The following is a 24,014-nucleotide window of genomic DNA, read 5'->3' as shown; positions in this document are numbered from 1 at the left end:
GAGACCACAGCAGTGAGAGGCCTGCGTACAGCAAAAAAAAAAAAAAAAAAAAAAAAAAAAAGGAAAGAAAACAGACTTAGTTCAGAAAAGCCACTAAACAAACAAACAACACCAAATAGCAGCAGCAAAACAAACCTGGGAAGGGTGGAAAATCTGATTTCCAGAGTTGTCACATTATATTATTTAAAATATCTAGTGTTCAACAAAATATTACCAGACAAGTAAATAAGCAAGAAAGTACAGCCCATACACAGGAAAAAGCAATCAATAGAAACTGTCCCATGGGCTTCCCTGGTAGCGCAGCGGGGACACGGGTTCGTGCCCCGGTCCGGGAAGATCCCACATGCTGCGGAGCGGCTGGGCCCGTGAGCCATGGCCGCTGAGCCTGCGCATCCGGAGCGCCTGTGCTCCGCAACGGGAGGGGCCACAACAGTGAGAGGCCCACGTACCACAAAAAAAAAAAGAAACTGTCCCTGAAGAAGTCCAGATATTGGATTTACTAGATGAAGACCTTAAATCAGTTATTTTAAATATATTCAAATAACTAAAGTATAAGAATTATATATCACCAAAAGAACTAAAGTGTAAGAATTATATATTACCAGACACAGAATATTAATAAAGACATAGAAATTTCATATACATACATACATACATACAAAGAACCAAATAGAAATTCTGATGTTGAAATGGAAAATTCACTAGGGGAGCTCAAAAGATGATGTGAGCAAGCAGAAGAAAGAATTAGCAATCTTGAATATAGGTCAATTGCAATTATCCAGTCTCAGGAACAGAAAGAAAAAGAATGAAGAAAAATGGATAGAACCTCAAAGACGTGTGGGACACCATTAAGTGTAACAACATATGCGTCATTGGAGTTTCAGAAGGAAAAGAGAAAGGGCAAAAGAACCTTTGAAGAAATAATGGCTGAAAACGTCCCAAATTTGATGAAAAACATCAATCTACCCATTCAAGATGCTCAGCAAACTCCAATATAAACTCAAAATACCCACACCTGGACACATCAAAATCGAACTGTCAAAAGCCAAGGCAAAAAGAGAATCTTGAAAACAGCAAGAGAGAATCAACTCATCATATACAAAAGATCTTCAATGAAATTAACACTTACTCCAGGCTTCCCTGGTGGCGCAGTGGTTGGGAGTCTGCCTGCCGATGCTGGGGACGCGGGTTCGTGCCCAGGTCCGGGAGGATCCCACATGCCGTGGAGCGGCTGGGCCCGTGAGCCATGGCTGCTGAGCCTGCACATCCGGAGCCTGTGCTCCGCAGCAGGAGAGGCCACAGCAGTGAGAGGCCTGCGTACTGCAAAAAAAAAAAAAAAATTAACACTTACTCCAATTAAAAGGCAGATATTGGCAGAATGGATAAAAATAAACCAACATGATACAACTATATGCTTTCTATAAGAAACACATTTTAGACACAAATAAGTTGAATGTAAAACAATGGAAAGGATATACCATGTAAACAGTAACCAAAAGAGAGCTGGAGTAACTATACTGATATCAGATAAAACATTACACAAATTAATTACACTATGTTATACTAATATGTGACAAAATTGTTGCTAGAGAAAAAGAAGAAAATTTTATAATAATAAAAGGGTTAATCTATCAAAAAGATAAAACAATTACAAACATATATGTACTTATCAACAGAGTCCCAAAGTACATGAAGCAAAAATGACAGAATTGAAAGGAGAAATAGATAATTCAACTATAATAGTTGGAAACTTCAAAACCTCACTTTCAATAATAAATATAAAAATGAGACAGAAGATCAACGAAATAGCAGAAGACTTGAACAGTAGTATAAACCAACTAGACTTAACAGATATCTGTAGAATGCTCCACACAACAACAGCAAAATACACATTCTTCTAAAATGCGCATGGATCTTTCTCTAGGATAGCCCACATGTTTGGCTATAAATAACTCTCAATAATATTAAAAGGATTAAAATCATACATAGTAAATTCTTTAACCACAATGGAATGAAATTATAAACCAGTAACAGAAGGGAATTTGGGAAATTCACAAATATGTAGAAATTACACAACATATTCCTAAATAACCAATGGATCAAAAGAAAAAATAAAAAGAGAGAGAGAGAGAAGGAAAGAAAGAAAGAAAAGAAAAAACAAGGGAAATTAGAATAAAGATTCTGATATGAATGTAAATGAAAACACAACATACTAAATCTTATGGGCTACAACAAAGAACATGCACAGAAGGAAATTTGTAACTAAATATTTTAAAAGAAGAAAGATCCCAAATCAATACATAATCTTCCACCTTAAGAAACTTGAAAAACAGCAAATGAAACCCAAAACAAGCAGAAGGAAGAAAGCAATAAAGATGAAAGTGAAAATAAATAAAATATAGAGAAGAAAAAAATTAACAAAACAAAAAGTTGGTTTTTTGAAAAGATTAAAAAATTGACAAACCTTTAGCTACACTGATCAGGAAATAAGAGAGAAAGCTCAAATTATTAAAATCAGGGATGACAGGGATTACATTGACCTTACAGAAATTAAATAAAAATAAGGGAATACTATGAACAGTTGTATTCTAACAAATTAGATAACCTAGATGAATGGACAAATTCCTAGAAAGATACTATCAAAACTGACTCAAGAAGAAACAGAAAATCTGACTAGACCTATGACAGGAGATTGAATTGGTAATTAAATATCCCCCCCACCCCCAACACACACACACACACAAAAGCCCTGAACCACATGGCTTCACTGGTGAATTTTACCAAAAGTTTATAGAAAAGTCAACACCAATCCTTCACAAACTCTTCCAAAATATAGAAGAGACAGGAACACTTCCTAACTCTTTCTATGAGGACAGTAGTACCTTGATACCAAAACCAGACAAAGACATCACAAGAAAAAAAAAAACAAACAGGAAACTGAATCCAGCAATATATTAAAAGATTATATTAAATTATGTTTTATAATATATATTAAATGACATAGTAAATGTAAAAGGCAAGCACATAATAAGTACTCCAGCAATGTTCATTTCTTTCCTGTTTTCCCATGAATGAGTGTAAAAGAATCAGCACTGTTCATCAACCTGGTTTCCCTCTTCTATGTATAATAATCCTCATCATTTGTGAGTTCCATATTTGCAAATACACCTACTTACCAAACTTTATTTGTAATCCCCAAATCAATACTCATGTTGCTTTTCATGCTCATTCATGGACATGAGCAGAGTGGTAAAACATTTGAGTTGTCTGACACACGTTCCCAGCTGAGTTAAAACAAGCTTTCTTGTTTCAGCTCTTATACTATAAATATGTATCCTTTGTGGGGTGGGAGGGTTATTTAGTGATTTTTTTTCTCACATTTTTATGCTTTTTGTTGGTGATTTCACTGTTTAAATGATTCCCAAGTATAATGCTGAAGTGTTGTCTAGTGTTCTAAGGACATGAAGGCTGTGATATGCCTTATGGAGAAAACACATTGTATTAGATAAGCTTCATTCAGGCATGAGTTATAGTGCTGTTGGCCATGAGTTAATGTTAATGAATCAACAATATATATTAAGTAAGGTGTCTTTAAATAGGTACTCTCATAAAACAACATTATTATTGATCAGTTGATTAAAATGTTGTATCCAGAGGCTCATAGGAACTTAACCTTGTACTTCCCCTAGGAGCAATGGTTCAATATTTTCTATTTGCATTGACTTTATAGAACATTACTACCATAAATAACAAGAATCAAATGTTCATGTATCCTGCTGTAATAGACTCAAACACATGGCTACAATATTTGCAACTCCTTCCACCAAGAGACTATTTCCCCATACCCTGAATCTGGGCTGGCCTTGTTACTGGCCTTGCTTGACCAATAGAATGTGGCAGAAGTGTTGTGCAAGTGCTGGAGCCTGGGTTCAAGAGACCTGGCAGCTTTTGCCTTTGTCCTCACGGACCACTGTCCTGAGACCATCATGTAAGGAAGTCAGCTGAGTCTACTGGAGGATGAGAAGCCACATGAAGACCTGAGGCACCCCAGCCAACAGCCAGCACGAAATGCCAGACACGTGAATGAGGACATCTAGGACTTTTCAGCCCAGCCGATCCAACCAAGTACAGTTGTACAAGTAAGCTCAGGCAAAACCAGCAAAGAAGTTGCCCATTCAACTCACAGAATCCCAAGAAATTGTAAACAGTGTTATTGAAAGCATAAGTTTGCAGTGGGATTTTTTTGTTTGTTTGTTTTGTTTTGTTTTGTTTTTTACAGGAGCGAATATCTGATACATCTGCCTGCTCAAAGTTCAGTGTGGCTATCGGACTTGCTTTTGCAAATTAAATATGACACGTCACCTCCATTTATTTGCTCTTCCTTGCTTTTTCTCTGCTGTGGCAATGAGGGAGACATGCATTGATAAGGAAGAGCCTTAAGATCGAATGGAACACTGAGTCAACATGTGAGGATAGTTGCTCTGGATAACTGTTCAGACCTCAGATATGGTGTGAGCCATAAATAAACTTTTGTTGCATAAATCCTAAGATGTGAGGGCTGTTTGTTACTATAGCATATCTAGTCTATCCTAATCAACACAGCTGACATAGCCGGACTGGAGATTTAAACAGACATTTTCTATACAAGGTATTTTTCCCACCCACCCAAGAATTTCTAGACCCATTTAGAAAAAGGAATTTAGGCTGATAGTTCAATGCAAAGTTGGCTCTCTAGGATTAATTACAAATATTAATTGGTCTCTTTGAATCCATTCATCCCACATACATCTGTTGGCATCCTTACTGGTTAATTGTACAAAAGACATTCCTGAGCCACCCTGGTGCTAATGTAATAGCTCTTTGGAGAACAAAAAGGTGATCCTGAACCAGGTCAGTAGATACAGCATGCAGAGGAGAACAGAACACCGGTCAGCTGACCTTGCTGTCTTTGCTGAGCTGGGTCCCATTATCATAGTCAAGTTCACCTTACAGCTCAACTAGCTTGCAACAATTTTCTCATGTGTCAAATGAAATGAGAAGTAAAATGTGCCCTGAAATCTAAATGGCTGATAAAAACGATGGTCCTTAAAAATAGATACAGTCATTTAAGACCTGGTTACCTTCCCTGTCTTTGATATGTTAATATTCTACGTAGGCATATATGTGAATATGGATAAATATTTGCATCTTTATTTTAAAAAAATACACAGCAAAACCTCTAGTTATCTCTATAGGTGGAGCCCTGCATAGGGGCAGACGCTAGTTAGGTTTGCAAGTTGTAGCACCGCCATGGTCTGAATGTTTGTGCCTCCCGAAATTCATGTTAAATCCTAAAGCCCAGTGTGATGGTATTAGAAGGTGGGGCCTTTGGGAGGTGATTAGGTTGGAAGGTCAAAGCCCTCATAATGGGATTAGTGCACTTTTAATAAAAGAGGCCCCAGAGAGATAACCTAGCCCCTTCTGCCATGTGAGGATACAAAGAGAAATCTGACCTGGAGGAGGGTCCTCACCCGACCATGCTGGCACCCTGATCTCAGGCTTCCAGCCTCCAGAACTGTAAGAAATCAATTTCTATTGTTTATATGCCACCCAGTCTGTGGTATTTTGTCATAGCAGCTGAGTGGACTGAGACAAGCAGTTGGTGGGTTTCTACACAAAACACCCTTAGCTTAACAAGGTGGGGCTGTGTTAACAAGAAAGGAAGAGCCTCACTGCTGAGAAAGTTAGACATGGGCTTATCTCTGGCCATCACACATAAAGACAGAAGATGGATTTACACGTGAGATAGGAGAGGGTTGAGGACATTAAATAGTGCTTGACAAATTCTGGATACACATGGACTAACAATGAATACCGGTATTCCACATTGTGGTTGATATCTTCGGCTGCTTCAGATTGGTGTCCGTTAACATAGGAATTTATACCACTGGAAGGGCCAGGTGTTTCTGAATTTCCTTACAATTTCCTTACAGTTTGTTTCACCAAGTGGAAATTATTCACTATCTTTTCTGCAGAACAATAGCAGCTCCTTCCTATGGCTACAGTCCTAGCCTCTGTACTACTGCAATTCATTTTCCCAAGCTGCTTGGCCCACGGTTTCCACTGATTCTGGCCAGAGCCTTCTTCCTTTGCCAGCTACACCTTTCCCTACAGTTCTGGATGTTGTCAGCCAAAGTTTAGGACGCTGGCAAGGATTCAGCTTGAGCCAAACCAGAAGAAATGGATTTGAATTTGAGCTAAAAGAGGAAGGATTTGGAATAGGCATAAAGGAAGAATTCTTGATAAACACTTATCTTCAGATTTGGAAACTGATGCCCTGATGAATTAGGCCAGCCAGAGACCCCCTCTTCTGTGATGAAATCCTCCATGTGGGACCTGCCTGTGACTAAGTACAGTTGGGCTGCCCCTGCTTCCCTTCATGCCCAACCAGTCCCATCCCACTTCTGCCACCCCTCCCCCCATTTACTCCAAAAGCACCAACTAGTAACAAAAATCTGACTGAAGCTTTCACGGAGAAACAAAGAAGGGCACATGCACACCACTCAGCCACAGTCCATCCTCTTTAGCATCTCTGCCCCCTCTCTGAAGTTCCTCTCCCAACCTCTTTTTCTACCTCTCCAGCCCATGCCCACTCCACTTCCATCCCCCAGATTCCCTCTCAGAATGCCATCACCTTGTACAGTCCCCTGAGAAAAACAGAAACCAGCAGAACAACATTCAGCATAATAACAGATCTGGAGGTCCCCCATCTGGCCATCAAGCCTCTAGGGATGGAGGTGGAGGGTAAGGCTCAGACTCCCACGAGGGGAGCCCTAAAACATGAGGCTGAGTTCGGGGTGACCCTGGGCCTTTCTTCAGCTCTGAACTCTGGGGCAGGTCATGGCACCCCGAGGCTCCCTCAACCAGCTAGGAAACATTGGTTCAGGCCTCCCCTGAGCTCAAGGGAGGAAGCTGGCCGAGTGGTCTGGGGTTGGTCTCTAGTGGCCACACGGTTCTGAAACTGACTTTCTTGGTGAATCAAAGAAATCATGTTACCAAGAACACAAGCACCTGCTAGAAGCCAGGACGCTTTCCCTGGAGACAGAAGTCCTTGTGAAAATCAAGAATAAAGGGACTGGGGACACGTGAAAATGATGGCAGCAATGTTCAACAGAAAATACTAGGAACTAAAAGACACAGTTTCTCATTTGATCTGACCTCAGACTGGCTGTTTGGGACCTTGGGGAAAAATCACTAGGGTTTTTTTTAATCCTCCACTTCCTCCACTGTAAAAATGGAGGTGCCCTTCCTACCTCATAGGGGTCATTGGGAGGCTAAAATGAGACAATGCGAAGGAAAGGGTGTTGAGGGAGAAAAGGCTTAGCGGTGAAACAAACAAGCTAACCTGCATTTCCTTTGAGCCCGAATATAGAGACTCCGCGATACAGTCAGACCAGCTTTTCCCATGCCAGTTGTTATGGTTCCCGACGTGTTAGTACTTGTGCAGAGCTTACTCATTGTTTGAAAAGAAAGCTCCTTGTATTGTGAAATTGTGAAATCGTTGCCCTAGCAAACCATTATAGCTAAGAGTAGGATCCCTCATATGAATGTCAGAATTCTCCCGCATAAAGTGCCAAGGCCAGGTTGTTTCAAGGGATAGATGAGCTTGAAGGAGCAAACGGGGTTGGGGCCAGAACTGAAGAGATTCTTGCTAGAAACGCTGCTGGAACCAAGCCCAGGAAGGTCTGAGAAAGAAGCCAGAGTGTCTCAAGAGGGATGGTAGGTGGGGCTGCAGGAAGAGAGGGGAGTGCTAACAAGAGCCCGTTGCCTTCGAGAGCACACCAGAGTTTTCAAAGTGCTTATGCATCTGTTATTTCACTGACTTCTCTAAAGGACCTTGTGCTGTATGCATTATGCTGATCCTCATGAAATTGCCATAGCAGCTCAGAGAGGTTAAGTGGCTTTCACAAGGTCACACAGTAAGTAGTAGAGCATGGCAAAGAAATGAGGTGGGGTAGTCTGGGACATGAGGACATTTGAATCTTTTTCCCCCACAACTTCTCCAGGACTCTCCTTTCCACTGTCATATGTTGCTAAAGGCAGATGCCAGTCTCAAGAGAGGAGTAAGTTGTAAATGGCACTTGGAGGTCTAGTAGGGCCAAAGTTTCAGTGGAAAGACAAACAAACAAACAAGAAGCCTACCTTTTTTTTTTTTTAATCCCCAACCCCTTGTTTATCACTGAACCAAACTCAGTTTATGTGTCTCGTAGGTCTGCTCGCCCACCTGTCCTCTGGTTTCAGCAGCTACTGCTAATAACCTTGGGTGAACACTGGGCTTCTGCATGTTTTTTACTTGTCTGACACCGGGCCCAATCTGAATGAATGAAGCGTGGAGTCCGGGGTCCACCTTCCCCGGTGACTGCTTACAGGAGACAGGTAACACAGTCAGAACTGCAGAGGAATTAAGACGCCATGGAGAGAACCTTGTAACCAGAGAAAGACAGGAGACAGGAAGGAGCCCGCAGATAAAGTCCTTTTTCTTCCTCTTCCTACTCTAATCTATGGACGGATCCCCTTGGCCTGTCTGGAAGACATCCTGCATGACCAAGCTCAAGGCTGCATCATTTTGTGCAGCCTTACATTTCCTTCCTTTCCCCTCACTCTGGATGCCTTGATATGGCGCCTCCCAATTAAGCCTCAACATAAACTTTGCCACGATTCTTTTCTCTAGGGAGTTGAGATAGTCCCTCTAACCCTAACCCCCATTTCCTACCTCATCTGTGGAAGGATCCCATTGTCTCCATGAAGTCTTTGGACTGAAGGCACAGGGCCCCTTCCCTTGGTGAAATCTAGATCCAGGGTGAGGATCACCAGCATTTACGAAGTTGCCATTCTGGGCGGAAGCCTGAACCAGGTGCTCTGGATGAACACAAAGCCAGCTGGAGGCAACTTCTCAGGTGAGGCTCCCTGGGTAAAATGGTTCTCTAAGGCCCACGGGGACCACCCACAAAGAACGGCCCTCCTTAACACAAATGAGACAGCTCTGTAAGACAAGAGGGGCTTCGTGGTGCTGTGCTGCGGAGCAACTAAGCCCGTGTGCCACAACTACTGAAGCCCGCACGCCTAGAGCCGGTGCTCTGCAACAAGAGAAGCCACCACAATGAGAAGCCCGCGCACCGCCATGAAGAGGAGCCCCTGCTCGCCACAACTAGAGAAAGCCCGCACGCAGCAGCAAAAACCCGACGCAGCCAAAAAGTAAATAAATAAATAATTTGAAAAAAAAAGAAAAAAAGGAAAGAAAAGAGGAGCTTCAAGTTAGAATCTCTAAAATAGGGAGCCATTTATATCCAGAAATGATCCACGTCTATAAAATGAGATTAATGCTCCCCCCACTTAAACAGCGAATAGATGAAGAAGAAAAATAACCTTGACACTTGTATGTGACAATCCATTATGTACATTAAAAAAAAAAAAAAGTCCCAGGATCACGATCCCCATGGAGTCAAGACATTTTTAAAGCCCCCAGAAGAGGGTTCTGGAAATGTCAGGTGCCGTTGTTATCCCCAAGTGGGTTTGGGACATAAAAGACAACACTTTGGGATCAGCCATGGTTTCCACGCTCTGTCCTCCTCCAGGAATCTGTCACACTTCGCATTTGGTAACTTTACCGGGCAGGGCCATGCAGAGGCCAAGTTTGAGGCCAGGGCACAGCTGTAACCTGAAACTTCCCTGGGAGTGGCCCTGGCTTGTCCCCAGGGAGAGAGCTGCTGTCAGGGGAGCAGAGCCAGCTGGAGCCAGAAGGAGGAGACACAGCCCAGGCCCCCTCCCTCCACGTGTGAGAGCCGCATCCTGCTGGACAAGTGAGCTCTGGCCTGGGCGCAGACCTGGGAGTGACGGACCCCGCGCCCTCCCGGCTTCCTTTCCTCTACCTCCACACTGTGTCCCTGGTGTCCGTCTCCTTCCCTTCCTCTCTGCTGAGGGTCTCAGGCATCTCTCCTGTACAATGTAAGCTCCACACTGACCTCCTGACCTCCTGCTTTGCTTCCCTCTCAGCCAGGTCTGACAGTCAATGCATCAGAATCATGGGGGTGGAGGTGAGGGTGGGACGCATGCAGGAGTTTAAAATGCGGATTCTCAGGCCCTGCCCTGACCTAGTGAATGCACTATCCAGGTAGGGTCCAGCAGTGTATATTTTTAACAAGTGTTCCATTAGATTCTGCTGCAGGCTAAATCATCCTGTCCTTGGCTGCCAGTCAAATCTTATTTAAACACAGATTTGCTCCTTGCACCCACTTGGTATAGGCACTTGAAGTGGGGGATGGGAAGAGGGTGGGTGTGTCTAGAAATGCCAGGTGAACTGGTGGGACTGGCCCACCTACAGTCTCCTTATGTGAGGGACCAAGGTGCTGCCTGGCCTGGGAAAGAACTCATCTTAAGAGAGGCGGCAAGACAACCTTGACTGTGTGAGGAGTGCAAAGCCTCAGTGAAGGCTGAGGAAAAGTTGGTGTTTGACATTGAATAGATGCCTGGCCCTGACCTAGGGAGAGAGGGAGCTGTGAGTAGAAGCTGGAAAGACCATTGCACTAAACTTTAACACACACACACACCGCAGCAGCACTTTTTTGAGGCCCCTTTGGGAGGGCATTTCTCCCACTTCGCCAAAGGGTGGCCCTAGGCCCATAGGATATCATGTGGCCGATGATGGAGAACGTGAGGACAGCTTGAATGGGAGCAATGCCTGCGAAGGGACACCAGATGTCCTGCTTTAGAACGAAGGTTTCCTCCCTTCCCACATATAACCTCTACCTCCCATTCAGATCCATCAATCAACCTCTTCCCGAAGCAGGTGAAGTCATTCCAAACTTAACCTCTAGCCGCTGCACGGGGTTAGGCTGCAATTTCTGTGGCTGGTCAGACAACTGGTGATTGAGGAACTTAAACCCTTACCAGAAAAATGGTGAACAGGAGGTCGAGGCAAGAGAGAAGCTACTAGATCCTTTGTAAACACTTGGCATTCACTACAATAAAATAACAGGATGTCACACAGAATATTGACAATATTTGTGATATTTTTGCTCATCTTTGTTAATTTCCATTAGAATTTGTAGAAAAATGTCAGGACCTTCTTTCCCTATATTTTAAAGGAAATCTTTGTGAATTAATTTTGCTTTACCCCCTGTGCTATACACACTAAGGCACTGCCCTTGTTTGTTTTCTTGTTTCTTGGTTTAAATATCATCCTGGTTTTTTTAAACCCAGAATTGTGAGCTATTAGCTGTGGGACTGTTCACAGGTCTCCCAGCTGCGGCGTCACCTGGGGAAATGAGTAACTTGGATGTTTGGACAGAAAACACACACTTGTCTTCTTGCCAGGATCACAGAGTCCTCACTGCCTGAGATCTCTGGGCCAAAGCTCACGCATCTCTGCTTCACTCCTCCTGGATCCCACCAACGTTCAAGGCCAAGGTCGATCTCCCCCTCTTTTTTTCCTCCACTCCTCCCTGGCCATCTGCTTTCCGTCTCTAACCTCCGTGTGTTTGTTAGAACTCCTTCAGCTAGAAGCTCTGGAATCAAAGGAAGAGCTGGAGGAGCCCGGGCAGCCCTGGGACCTCAGGGAAGGCAGGTGTGGCCTTGACACTGCTCATCCCTCACTCAGCCCCTTATCACTTTCTCTGGCTCCTTCAAGTGGCTCAACACCAAAGAGAGGAGGGAGAGTCTGACTTTCTAACTTCCACAGAAACATCCTATGGATGGGCTTCAGGCCCCCAGCAGGGACACAGACCCACTCCTGCACTCACGTCTGGGGAAGAAGAGGGGTGCTATGACTGGTCACTCTTCACTCACCTCCTTACTCTCATCTGCCTATAACCCAGCCTCCACGGAATAATATTTGAAAAACAGAAATCCATCTTATCACCTCCCTACTTAAGATCCTCCAGTCACTTCCCATTCCACTTAGAAGAGAATCCAGGAGTTTGGTCCTGGCCTAGAGGACCACAGGATCTGTGACTTCTCCACCCTCATCTCCTACTTTCTCCCCTCCTACAGTTCAGCTACATTGGCACCTTCTTGCTCCTCCTCAGGTACAACAAACTCCTACCTGCCCCAGGGCCCTGGTACTTGCTCTGTCTGGAGTGCTCTCCCGCTGGAGCCTCCCATGGCTGGCTCCCTCCCTGCTAACATGTCACGACCTCAGAGAGGCCTTCCCTAGTCACCTGTGTTCCTCCGTCACACTCAATCCCCCTTACCTTGCTTTACTTCCATCACAGCACAGATTGCCATCTGCATCACTCACAATTATTTATCTACTTGTTTACAGCTGTCTCCTCTGACCAGAACATCCACTTTAGAGGCCAGGAACCTGTTCTCCTTGTTCATGGGTGTGACCCAGCCCAGCACCTGGCACATAACTAGTGCTCAGCAAATGCTTACTGTAAACAATGAATCCAGACCTGGAGGTGAGGCGGCTTAGGAAGGCTGGGCCATGGAAGTGGCACACCCACTGGCAGACACCTGGATCCAGGAGGTAAGCAGGCCTAAGGCTTCGACAGGTGAGCAGTGTTTCCTGGCGAAGGTGGGGTGTCAGCCACCAAGAGTGGGTGCTCTCCTCTGCTACCTTTTCCAAACTCTTCGTCCCCTTCCAGTTTCCATCTGATTCCTGCTTTCTTATTTTTTCAAACCTGCTTTCTTACTTTTTTGATTTTATAATTCCTATTATAAACCCTGCTTTCTTACTTTTTTGATTTTATTCAAACCTGCTTTCTTACTTTTTTTATTTTATAATGCCTATTAACTAGATTTGAATATGCCAATGCTTTATTTACAATTGAGAAAGCAGCTAGATGTTAACCTGCCTTCCAATACACAGAGATAGTTTCCTTAGCTGTTATCAAACGTTGGAAGCACTTTTCTTCCTGGCTCTTTAGGAGCCCAGTACAGTTACTAGTTAGATGAATTTGCCATTAAAAAAATCTTATAAAATGATACAACATAATGATATTCCTTTGTTAAGCAGCTCTCAAACCATGTAAAATGAGAGGGTCAAAGGAAAAGAAGCTGACCCTTAGTTATGTAACCAATTTTCTTTTGAGTTTGAATTCATGTTTGTCTGCAATATTACAAACTTCACAAAATTTCCCTTCCACAGTACCAGACTCTTAATTAAATGAATACCACTGATGCAATTTTCTGATAAATAAAATGATCATTTCCACATGAATTAGAATTGCCAACTTGTTAATAGCTTCCCTGAGGTTTTGTTACAAAATCCGCACTGTTTTTGTCATCGTTCAGGCATAATACATACCATGTTCCAATCTGGAAATGAGAATGTTCTTCAGGCAGTCGATTCCCAAGTGTGGACTGGATGTTCCATCAGACAGTTTTCCCCTCATTCGTATTATAATCCATGACAATAGTTAATTGGTTAGAAAAATATCTCATGTTGTTTTACTATAGTGAAACGTACCCAATTCAGATCAGTTGGAAGATGAAGCTGATCTGAGCTTATTAAAATTAGAAAATTTACAACGTTAAAAAAATACTAGATAGCAAACTTCCTAAAGGCAGAGAGCTGATTGTACCTGTCTTTGTATACCTGGTATTTAGCTGGCTAACTTGGGCACGGCCCTTGGCCTCCCAGTGCCTCAATCTCATCTGTAAAATGGCCATAATACTAGTACACAACGTTTCATAGGCTTGTTGTGAGGGCTAAATGCTAGGAAAGCACTCAACCAAGGGCCTAGTATGTAGTAAACACCTAGAAGATATTACCTATTGTTGTTAAGCTTAAAAGGACTCAATCATTACTGCTTGATGGGGATGAAATGCAACTTGCTACCTTTCAACAACTTGAAAGGCTCCCCAAGTCCTTCCAAGAAGAGATCCCTTTCAGCCTCTTTCAAAGAATGGATGACCCATTTATAGTTCACAGCACCATTTGCATACCAACAATTACTGTGCTAAAGTCCTTTAAAGAGCTGATTTCTTAATTAAACCTGACATTCCCCTTGCACTCCTGTTTGTCCGCTGAATTTTCTTAGTAAATCTTTTAAGTGGGGTAGAAGAAAGTGTCAGTCTAGCCTGACCATGTACATTTATCCATATTTTAGGTTAGTGGCATCTAAAAGAGTGAAGTTATGCTATATTTTAAATCAAAAGAGCAACACACAGAACCGTTGCTACAAATGATACACATTTGTTTTTGAGATGGAGCCTTGGTATATTCTCAGTTCCATGTCAGTCACCTTTCTCTCCTAACCACCTCCTTTGCCTTAAACTCCCTTGTTTAACATTATTTCCATCTTGGAACAGAGTCTTTGAATTCATTATGGGGAACTGCAGTTTCCACCTTGTTTTTTATAACTTATTATTTAGAAAGTCCCCTAGTTTTGTTTTTAAGCTTAACTAGGCATTGTATTATTTTGATGACTCGTTTCTTAGCTCCAGTTAGGTGACAGCAATAGCATGAGAAGAATTAAACAGAACCTTCAGGGACTGAGCTAGCCAGGACATGCCCAGGCTGCCTCAGATATGTGTGGATCCTAGAAGAAGAGATCCAACGGAAGCCGGCAGCCCTGTTGCCGGGAGACCTCTCTGTGCCCCTCCCACTGCAAGCCAGGCAACCTCTGCCCATAAAGTGCCTCTACCTCATTGCCTTTTTTTAAGTTCCTCAGAGCAATACAAGGCTTGAAAGTCCAGCTCAGACATAGAATTTTTGGCCTCCTTGGAACTCGGTACTAGAATGCAGTGGCACAGGGAGAGAATCTTGGTGCCCGGCCTGCCGTCCAACCCTTTTATTCCCACCAGGCTCTGGTGGCATGAAAGCTCTCACATGAGGCAGGTGGATATCCAGCTCTGTGTCCAAGCAGATCCCCTGCAAACAGCTCCCCCTTGGCCATTCCAGGAACTGGCAACATGGTCTATCCAGGAAAGACAGACCTGAAAAGGGGCTTATGTGGCCCCAAGCACTTGGGAAATATTCCAGAAGGGAGGATGTGGGCTTATCCCATGAAAGTGCTGCATCAGGACCAGGATTCCTCTTGCCTGGATCTAAAGGCAATGCTTACTAGGCATTATCATTCTTCTCATTGAGGAGGTAGTTCCTGACCCCAAAGTGGGTATTGGAGAAAGGAGTCCAGTCAAATATAAGTGGACATTTTTTTTTGAATACTGTGGTGTATTCTGCTCGTTATAAAACTTTAGATGAGGTTAAAGAAGGGAATGAGTTTTGGGACTTCCCGGGTGGTGCAGTGGTTAAGAATCCGCCTGCCAATGCAGGGGACACGGGTTCTAGCCCTGGTCCAGGAAGATCCCACATGCTTCAGAGCAACTAAGCCCATGGTGCCACAACTACTGAGCCTGCACTCTAGAACCTGCGAGCCACAACTACTGAGCCCGCGTGCCACAACTACTGAAGCCTGTGCACCTAGAGCCCACGCTCCTCAGCAAGAGGAGCCACCGCAATGAGAAGCACACACACTGCAACAAAGTAGCCCCTGCTCACTGCAACTAGAGAAAGCCCGCATGCAGCAACGAAGACCCAACGCAGCCAAAAATAAATAAATAAATGTATTTTTTTTTAAAAAGCAAGGAGTGAAAAAATAAAATAAAGTCAAATAAAATGTTCAGATGAATTACCACATTCAAGGGCCAAGGAGGTTTCAGGAGTTGCAGAAGCGAAATGTTTGTCTGAAACAAGCTGCTTTGGATTATGTTTACATGACACAGGCGCGTTCCTCCTGGCCTTCCAAGTTTGGCCCAGAATTGTCCCCTCAGTCCTTTGCTTGGTGTCATTACAAGTAACAAATCAGTGTGTGAACATTTTCGTTTTCTCTGTCTGTCTCCAAAATGCCATTCTGGGATGGCCTGGTGGTGACTTAGGAAATAAATCTCAAGGCTCCATGTAGCTGTCCTGTAGGTACTTGTCTTCCCCATGGGCCAGAGAGCATCCTTTGTGATGTTCATGTTTATAACTGTAGAGTTTATTCTTTGGTTTAGGGCATGAAATGATGATCGGCTTATGCAGCTCCAGAGTTAAAGCTGAGAAGGTGGGGACACAGATTTCTTAGGTCTTCAGTGAAACAGCTGAAGATCATTGTCCTGGCTTTTTGATGAAGTGGAAAGAAGTTGGAATGTGAATCAGAGCAACTGGGCTTGATCCCAGAGCCCTTCTTCTGTCCTTTGTTGCACATGCACTTGCTGAAGCCCTTGGTGGTCGAGGCATCCAGGATGCTCATGTGGGCGGCACCACATTCAGTGGGGGATTGTGACTGGGGCCAGGTTGTTAGCCTCCCTCAGCCTCCCTTTCCCCTTCTGTAAACAGGCAATGACACAGACCCCTCTCAGGGAGAATGGGGAAATGTAAGAAGTGGAAACAGCACACGTGGCACTTACGTGGTCAAAATAAATCTTGCAGAGTCAGTGTCCTGGAGTCCAGCGGCTGCCTGGAGGAGCTGGGTGTGGTCCTGTTCTCGTCCTGGGCTGGGGGCCCTGCACTGGCTGTAAGCTGCTGCAGAGCAAGTTCTCCGTGGCTAGTGAAGAAGCGGAACTGCCATTTCTGTAGTACAAGAAGAAGATTCTTGGGCTTCCCTGGTGGCGCAGTGGTTGCGCGTCCGCCTGCCGATGCAGGGGAACCGGGTTCGCACCCCGGTCTGGGAGGATCCCACATGCCGCGGAGCGGCTGGGCCCGTGAGCCATGGCCGCTGAGCCTGCGCGTCCGGAGCCTGTGCTCCGCAACGGGAGAGGCCGCAGCAGAGGGAGGCCCGCATACCACAAAAAAAAAAAAAAAAAAAAAAAAGAAGAAGATTCTTGCAAGTTTAGCACCCTTCTACCCAAAAAAGAAATGCATTATCTCTTTCTTCTTCTTTTTTTTTAATATTTATTTATTTATTTTGCTGAGCCAGGCCTTAGGTGTGGCATGTGGGCTCTTAGTTGTGGCACGCATGCGGGATCTATTTCCCTGACTGGGGATTGAACCTGGGCCCCCTGCATTGGGAGTGTGGAGTCTTAATCACTGGACCACCAGGGAAGTCCTGCATTATCTCTTCCTTGAGGGCCTGTTAAATATTGGAAAACACATTACCGAATCTAACTTGAGAATATAATTTTTAGAAAGTGACAAACATTTTAGAAAAATGTAAATTCAAAGGGTTATGACCTTCCCCAAGATCTCACCCAGAACCCATCTGCCCTCACGGAGCTGAGGGAATATTCATTTTCCTGAACTCTCACGAAGAGTTTCTCTCTGGATCCAGCTCCATGTAATTGGGCAGCCAGTGTCTTTGGGACACAAAGTCAGAGGAAATTCTGAGCCAGGCCCTATATTTGCTGGGAAGGTAGAGTGACCATTTTCCATTTTTCACTTCTTGCTCAAAGCGCAAAAATGACAGGCCTGTCTGGCCTAGTTACTGCTTTCTGTCTCTCCAGGCGCCAGCACTCAGCTTCCTCCTTATTAATGTTCTGTGATTGTCCCCTCCTGGTGCTGTGTATCCATCACACAGGGTTCTTAGAGGGCAGACACCAGCAGGGAAGGTGTTGTGGGCTCACTCTCACAAATATCATCCCTTGTATTATCAGAGCAATTACAAAATACTGCTCTTAAAAATGCAATAATAAAATACCCAACTTTGAGGACTCTGTATAATTTATTTGTCTGGCAACTTTCTATTTTTACGATAGAAGGTTGAGCCATGAGGGAAAATAAACCCCACAGAAGTTTAGTTACCTTAAATTCTTCCAGGAGATCAAGAAATTTAGATATTTTCTATCTTTTGTTTCAAACAATTTTTTTTTTGCCTCCCTAATTCCATGAAAAATAAAAAGAATGAAAGAAATTGTGATTGCGCAAAGATCTGGAGTTCAGGAGGCTCAGAGGAATGGGGGTAGGAGTGGAGGGGCTGTGTTTTAGGCTCAAATCCGAACCATTTAAGAAAAGAAAATGACGTGGTTGCAGAATGCAGGTTCTATAAGAACGGCTGGAAAATGAAAATGTCATTTCTTACAGAATTAATCCAATGCTGCACAACTGTCTGAGGATTCCTAAAAGTCCAGGTTGATGCTAATAAAGAGCTTACCTTCTGAAAGAATGGGGTTCAATGTTCCAGTGAGGTAAGGAAAAAGAAAAATAAGAAAAACCAGGCCTGGGAAAGCTGAAGAGGCTGAGGGCAGGGGACAAAATGCTCAAGGAGTTGCTGAGCCTGAAGCCACACCAAGCCAGAGGCGATGCTCAGAAACGAAGGAGGAACTGCTGACTCCAAGTGTCTCCTAGTGGAACAGTAGTGCCCCAAAGCTTTGGCTGGTATCTCTCCAAGTGTGGCCTACCCACCAAGCCTTGGGATCTCTTAGGGGGTGTTTGTTAAAATGCAGATTCCTGGGCCCCATCCTTGTCTTCCTGAATTAGAACCTTTCGGAATGAGAAGGTGGAATGTGCATTTTATAACATAGCCCAGGGGCACGTTACTCTCACATCCCTCTCCAGTGCCATCTTACACAGTCGGACAATAAACACCAGGTCCCTGCTGTGTGTGGAGAGACATCCCAGGAGTGGTGTGGATATGCCGCTCCAGTGCCTCACACCTCACCTGTTTCTCTTCTCCCTAGCAAAAAGCAGATTCAAATTGGGCAGATGGTGCGTTGCCCAGACGCGGAAGAAGGGTCAAGTCAGAAGCAGAGCGAGAGGGCAGGTTCCCACAAGAATCAGAGAACCTCGGGAGAAAATGCCAAACAGCTGTACCCAGGAGGGAGACGAAGTGGTGGGGCAGGGGAGGGCCCTACCTGCCAAGGTGCCTAGTCCTGCCCCTCTCTGCTACTCTGCCCCCATCTCCCCCTCTTGGCTCCCCTCTCCCGGCAGAGCCTCCCAGTCCCGCCCCAGCATCTGCACGAGAACCCCAAGATCAGGACACAGCAGGCTGGCTAACTAGCAAACCAAGAAGGCTGACAGTAGGTCTGGCCTTGACCACTGACCACCTTGTGCCTCCTCAGTTCTCTCTGCAAGAGCCCCCCTCCTCCTTCTCCCCGCTCCGCCACCCCCTCCCTTTACCCCCGTTCCAGTACATCTGTGGCCAAGCCCGTGCGTGGCCTTGGAGCCTGCTCTGCCTGATGCGAATCCCCGAGGAGAAAAGTTTCTGGAAAGCAAACAGAAGGCTTTTGTCGAACCCGAGCCAGGGTGAGGCCGCAGCGGACCTCCCAGCTCGGGGCTGCGACGCCGGGGTCCTCTATCACAGATGAGGGGCCCTCGTCCTCCCAGGACCCCCTCCCTAGAGGTCAGCCCGGCTCTGGCTCCCGGCTTCAGACAGAGTGCGACGCCTGCGCCACCCAGTGGGCGCCTCGGGAACTGCACCCCGCGAGCCCGGCTCCCTCCCGCCGCTCGCGCTGGACACCGAGACAATTAAGAACAATGCCTGGCGCCGAGTAGTGCGCGGTGTTAGGTTGCTGTTATTCCTGTGCCAGGAACGAATCCACTTTTAGCGAAAGAAGAGACCGGAATGGCAGTAATATCAACAGCGCGGACGAAGACAGTAACATTACTATTTCGGCGGCGCTTGAAATTTTCCCCAGGGTCACGTTCTGGGCCAGCGGACTCTATCACAGCCGGTGGCAGAAGTGAGAGGTCTGCAGGACTATTACCAGTCTATGTCTTGGGGACCTTGAGGTCCATGCCTTAGAAGCATTCATTTATTCGCTGAGCTGCCCTTGTCCTTTAAACTTCAGTCCCTGAAATCCGAAGGAAGCTGCGCAGGAAACTGCACCCCCTTCTGCGGCCCGGGTAGCTCTCCTATGGGTCTCGGTGCTTTTTCTCTTTTCGCCTCGGAAAAGCAAAGGGATATTTTCCTCTGGTAACTTCCCCTACCTGTGGGGGCAGAGAAAGGCTCAGAGAGGGGAAGGGAGGCTTCGGAGAAGGGGAGGGTGTTGTGGATTTCACCTCCTTGCCCTGAGGATGCTGCTTCCAGCCGGGAGGTGATAGAACACCTGAATCCATTGGACCTGTCCTCCTCCCACCAGCCCTGGACATGGCCCTCTGGCTGATGTGGGAATAGGAAAGTGGTACCTGGCGGCCAGAGCAGGACTCCTCCAGCCGACCGGGTCTGCATTCCCACACCTGAGGCTGCCTTGAAACTCTGGATACCTCCCCAGTGGGGTTTGGGAGCCTCACTGGACACCATTTGTAGAAAATCAAGTCATTGTGAAGACATGTGTGTATATATGTATGTATGTATGCTTCCTCACACCAGGTATTTGCATGACTTTCTCCAATACTTGTTCAAGTGTGCCCACATGTCTCCTCCTCAGAGAAATTTCCCCTCACCACCCTAGGACCACAGCCCCTGATCCACCTCCTCTACTCTGGCATTGTTCTAGGCAGAACAGGGTAACAGAGGGACCAACTGACACTCAGAGCCAAGGAAGGGAGGGGACGTTGTAGAAGATGAGGTGTGAGAGGTGGCCAAGGGCCAAAACAGGTGGGGTCTTGCCAGCCATAGAGGGATGTGATCTGATTTTACTTTTTTTTTTTTTTTTTTTTGGCTGCTCTGCATGGCTTGCAGGATCTTAGTTCCCTGACCAGGAACTAAGAAAGCACCAAGTCCTAACCCCTGGACCACCAGGGAATTCCTTTTTTTTTCTGATTTACATTTTTTAAAGATCACTCTGGCTGCCATTCGGAGAACTGATGAGGGGAATATGGTGATATCAGGAGCAGGAGACTGGTTAGGAGGCCATCGGAAGTGATGATGTAGCTTGGCCTAGGCCAGTAGCAATAGAGATGGTGGGAGGAGGTCAGATTTGGGATATGTATCTGAGGGTGGAATGGACAGGAATTGCTGATGGATTTGGATATGATGTGTGAGGGAAAGAGAGAAATAAAGGATCCTTTTCAGGGTTTTGTCCTGAGCAACTGGAAGGATGACAACTCCTAACATGTACTGTTAGCCAGGCTAACTCTTCTGAACCCTTGGCATATTTTAAAGCCGTTACAACTTGACAACAGGGGACTTCCCTGGTGGCGCAGCCGATAAGACTCCACGCTCCCAATGCAGGGGGCCCGGGTTTGATCCTTGGTCAGGGAACTAGATCCCACATACATGCCGTAACTAAGGAGCCCGCCTGCCGCAACTAAGGAGCCCACCTGCTGCAACTAAGACAGCACAACCAAATGAAAATAAAATTTTAAAAAACTTGACAACACTCCTATGAACTAGGTGTTATTACTATCCCCATTTTACAGAAGAAGAAATTGAGGCACAGAGAGTTTAATCCATTTGCATAGTTTCACATGGCTAGCAAGTGGGAAAGCTCGGATTTGAACGAACTCAGTGTTTACTGCACAGCTCTTCCTCTTTATAAAAAAAGAAGTATGCCATTAACTGTGATAGGGAAGGCTTGGGGAGGAATGGGGTGTCGGAGGAGTGTGAATCCAGAGTTCTGGCTTGGATGTGTTCAGAGGAGATGCCTTTCAAACGTCCAAGTTAGGTGTATGACTCTGGTCCTGGAGGCAGGGAGGGAGCATTTGGGGCTGGAGTATTAACCGTGGCAAGGAGAGAAGAGAGGTCTTGAATGGATGGTGATGGAAAGTGACCTTTCAGCGCAGTCCATCAGGCCTTTGGGGCATCAGGAAGGTGTTGAGGAAATTTTGTTCTAGCAGTGCTTGTTTTCATCTGAAGATGCCATGAAAAGTTCTGACCTTGCTCCAGAAAAACTGCATGTGCACACACACATCTTCCACACAATTTCAGGGTGTCCATGGGTCCTCAGGAGCCATCCATGGGCCATTCTGGTGTTACTGTCAAACCTCCCCTCACCCATCAGCAACAACCAGATGTTACCACATCCCCTAGGTTCTGACAGGACGTCTGACCAAGTCTCCACAGGTCCCAGCATCCTCTCTGGCTGCATGAGGTGGCAGTTGCACCACTGGAAAAGCAAACTCGCTGGAGGCTAAGAATGGAGTCATTTTGGAATGTCTACGTAGGGCAGAGCTCCTCACCCACCCCTCCACCCCCACAGGTGTTGCATCTATAAATGTTTGCTTTGGGTACGGCCCCATGTGGAATAGGAGGATGTGTGCCCACACGAAGTCTTTTGCTCTTTCATCCATCTCTAGGTGATGTTATTAACCTGGGTATTCTCTAAGTTTAAAGACAAGACTAGCTCATCGTGGGCACTGGCTGCTGTTGATCTGTTTGTTTAGGCTGCCCCAGCTTCCAGCACGCCTCCTCTTTGGAGGGAACCCCCTTGTGTGAGTCTCGGCAGGAGGCAGGATCCATCAGGCCCTCTGGGAGTTGAAGGCCCAAGTGTTCCCCCATCTCCCCACCCCCATGGAGCTTGTGGGCTCCCCGTCCTGGCCCAGGCAACTGGGGGCTCTGACCTGGGATGGGAAAAGTGCAGGGACAGAAGATAACTCATCTGGGGCCGTAGCGGCTCGGCCAGAAGACCATCTGTGAAGGCAGCGTTCCGTGCCCAGTGGCAGCAGTCCTGGCAGTGGCATCCTAACCGTAGCGTGGCCTCAGCTGGGTCCCCTGCCTTGGGATGTTTCCCCAGTGTGGGTCTCCAGCCTCCCCGCTGATGACATCTGTGTGCATTCCCACATCCACTGAGTAAGTTCCTTCCCTGCTTAAGCCAGTCAGCCAGTTCCATGCCCCCCGCCACCCGGGCTCTGCTGGAGTGGCTGTGCTGAGCTTTCAGCTGCCGTCTCGCTCGGCCTACAGTAACAGTGTTTGGGGTTCTTCTTCTCCTGGTCCCTGAAGTTAGGATTCCTGGCCTGTTAAAGCCTTGCTATGTGACTCCTGCCAGATCCCCACCCGTGTCCCTGAATGCCCGTGCCTCTCAGGGGGAGGGCTTCTCTCCCAGCGAAGCCTCTGCAGGCGAGAGCCCCTATGTAGCGGCCAGCCCCCATCATAAAGGTTATAACTACCGCTGTCATGTCCCAGGGACAATCCTTTGACATTCCTGGCTCTAAATGAGTCATCAAACCTGCCAGTCTCATGTCCCTGATATTTTTTTCTGACTTCACAAGACCATCTGAGGCTGGAGTCCTCCTCCCAAGGCAGGCTGCAAGCCTCCAAGTCGGAGACTAGGCTGGGAGGCTCCCAGCTTCTCCTGGGTGGGGCCTGGGCTATGGCTGGTGATGGCTGGGTCAGGATAGAGATGTCACAGCTTTTCCAAAGGCAGCAGATGACTGCAGGGTCCTCGGCACTATGCTGGAACATACCATCCTTTTCGAGAAGGAAGGAAACCCAGCAGCTCCTGACTAACGACTATGTCCTCCTGCAGACAGTATGCAGCTGAGGTGTCCAGTCGTAGTGTCTGTATGCTGGGCTCACCTCTCGTGGCCACCGCCCCACCCACGGGCTGGGCAGAGCTTCCCTGGTACATGCTACTCACGGCCCCGAGGATTGTTGAAACCCCGAAACACTTCCGTCCTGGGAGGTAACCAGCTGCTCCTCTGAGCCCACCCCCCAACCCGACTGTGACCTGCCCATCATTACCCTGGTCCTCCCCCAAGACCCCGCAGACCTCCCCATAACCCAGCAACTGGAGGGTCACAGCTGGCACAGACGCAGGGTCGGGCCGGTGGTTAAATATTTTGGGTATCACCGCCACCCTCAGGGGTTCTCAGAGCCCATTTTCTCCGGACGTGTCTCCAGTCACCACCCACACGACTGCACAGCCCCACTACTTCTCACCCCCAAACTAACAGCCAGCCTGTCCTCCTTACCTGCTTCAAGTCCTTCCTCCTCCAGGGAACTGTCCTGATCCCATAGGCCACGGATCTTGCCCTCATACCCACATCACACTGCCTTCCTCCAGGCTCATATGGACCCAAGGACGTCTCACTTTGAAGATCCTTGAGAGTGTTAAACTTACCCTTGCCCAGTTGATGGGATACAGATCCCTGTCTTATTGTTACCTGGTGGCAGGTAAGTGATGCCAGGACCTCTCGGGCCAGGGCCAAAGAGGGGAAGGTCCCAGGAAGGCCAGGACATGGCGAGTAGGACTGGCCTGAGAAGGGAAGCTCTTGAGAGAGGCCAAGCCGGAAG

At 46.4% G+C, this 24,014-nt stretch overlaps 1 protein-coding gene across 1 annotated transcript in view; it reads right to left on the bottom strand.

Moving 5' to 3' along the window:
• Positions 1–1,212, bottom strand: part of RALGPS2 (Ral GEF with PH domain and SH3 binding motif 2) — a 305,267-nt gene extending 304,055 nt beyond the window's left edge. Inside the window, exon 1 of the mRNA XM_024133662.3 lies at positions 1,130–1,212. The gene's annotated coding sequence lies outside the window, so the exon portion shown is untranslated. The remainder of the gene's footprint in view (positions 1–1,129) is intronic.
• Between the last annotated feature and the right edge of the window lie 22,802 nt (positions 1,213–24,014).

Source organism: Physeter macrocephalus, chromosome 4 (assembly GCF_002837175.3).
Source record: "Physeter macrocephalus isolate SW-GA chromosome 4, ASM283717v5, whole genome shotgun sequence".
Lineage (NCBI taxonomy): Eukaryota > Metazoa > Chordata > Mammalia > Artiodactyla > Physeteridae > Physeter > Physeter macrocephalus.
The sequence above is the reverse complement of the archived record's forward strand: the minus strand, read 5'-3'. Positions and strand labels throughout refer to the sequence as shown.